Source organism: Olea europaea, unplaced genomic scaffold (genome assembly GCF_002742605.1).
Source record: "Olea europaea var. sylvestris unplaced genomic scaffold, O_europaea_v1 scaffold23856, whole genome shotgun sequence".
Lineage (NCBI taxonomy): Eukaryota > Viridiplantae > Streptophyta > Magnoliopsida > Lamiales > Oleaceae > Olea > Olea europaea.
Genome location: NW_019242007.1, coordinates 1 through 1,670, shown reverse-complemented (window position 1 = coordinate 1,670; position 1,670 = coordinate 1). Strand labels below are relative to the sequence as shown.

The 1,670-nt window shown below is 38.6% G+C and overlaps 1 long non-coding RNA gene across 1 annotated transcript; it reads left to right on the top strand.

The window, feature by feature from the left end:
- Window positions 1-79: 79 nt before the first annotated feature.
- Window positions 80-1,339, top strand: LOC111381858. Its single transcript, XR_002700417.1, has 2 exons — window positions 80-467; window positions 547-1,339. It is a non-coding gene; the product is annotated as an uncharacterized LOC111381858 (long non-coding RNA).
- The last annotated feature ends 331 nt before the right edge of the window (window positions 1,340-1,670 follow it).

The window sequence follows — 1,670 nt, the reverse complement described above, 5'->3', positions numbered from 1 at the left end:
AGGGGGGGGGGGGGGGGGGGGGCGGTGTTTAACCGCCTGGCCTCCAGATTTACCCAAAGGGGAGGCGGAAATAGTTTGGAAAAAAATGATGTACTACTACCTCACTTAAGAGAATAGCATACCAAGATAACTAAGGTGAAAAAACTTTAAACATGGCAAATACTAGGAAAACCCAAAATCAATCCTAAGCAGTCCTACAATTTTTCTCTTTAACTCTTCAGCATGGAATATCTTCTCCTGGAAAAGAAAAGAGAGAGATCATGGAGAATAATTTTCTCCATACCTCAGCATTCTAATGTTCAACAAGTTTGAAGTCACCCTCTTGTTGTGGACTCAAGTTTACCTAATTGTTTTCTATCCTTGAACTTTTTCATCTCTAGGTTTGCTATTATGGGAAGCACTATCATTGTTTTGCTTACAGTCACGATCATGAACAGTGGATCATGTATGATGACAAAACAGTAAAGGTATAATTGCCTTACTGTTGCTGTGTATTATATCGTTCTTTCTGTGGTAGTTTGTCATTTATCTATACTTCATGTCTAGGTGATTGGTGGCTGGAATGACGTTCTTATGATGTGTGAGAAAGGACATCTACAACCCCAGGTCCTCTTTTTTGAAGCTGTAAATTAACAATCTTTAAGTTGATATAACGAAGATATGGGGTTCAGCATTGTCTTGAGCACGGTGATGCACTGACAAATACTGGCCGTGCACTGAGCCGAGCTTGCAAAAGCTATACTTATGGAACTTACAATGCTGATAACAAGCTCAGAATTGTATTATAAAGTCAAAATTTCTGTTATATAGTGAAGAGAAATAGGAGCAGTTACCTATAAGAGACTAGGAAAATATGAAAATGTTTTATTTGAAGATTGGAAAAATCAGAAACAGGTTTTGGTGCCCATGATACTGAGGGATGGTGAGTCTACATGGGGTTTTCTTCAAATTCTGGCATCTTTCCAATCTGGTATGGTCGAAGACTGAGCCGTGAAAAATAACCACCACCTGTGTTTTTTGTTAGAGCACGTGAAAATCAATTTCTCAATGGGAACTATCCTGGATGGTTGATGGATACTACAATTGTACATAGGAAATTCTTGTACTTAGATTCAAATCTCTATTATTTTTCTGATACAAGGAAATTATGTATAGACCAGATCTTGACTCCTTGGGTGAGTTACCTGTGGCCTAGGTACGGCTCTTTCTCAGTTTTCGATGGGAAAAATTTTGCGCTGGTCGATGTCAAACGGTCTTCAATGTTATGATATGACGTTGATGTTGGCAAAATGAATGATATGAATGTACTTTTGATCTGCTTTAAGGTTTTGAATTGCAACTTTCTGAGTATGTGGTTGGATTTAATGCAATAGCATGTATGTATGTCATGGTTTGATTTTCTCAATTTTAGAGGGCGACAAAAGTTATTATTCCTTGTATTTCTCATTTTATGAAAGCACGACAGCTTTATGTTTAAGATTTTCGACTGCCCATCTTGATCTTGAAATATACTGTTATTGAAAATTAAACCATCTTACATCCACACCGTGGCATTCACATTTTGTCTAAGCCCTCAACCAGGTTTCATTAGCTGATCGAGCCTTAGGAATACAACTAGAAGGATTGGCCTGCCACGGACTTTGGCTGCCACCAACTGCGCCTCAGCCGGC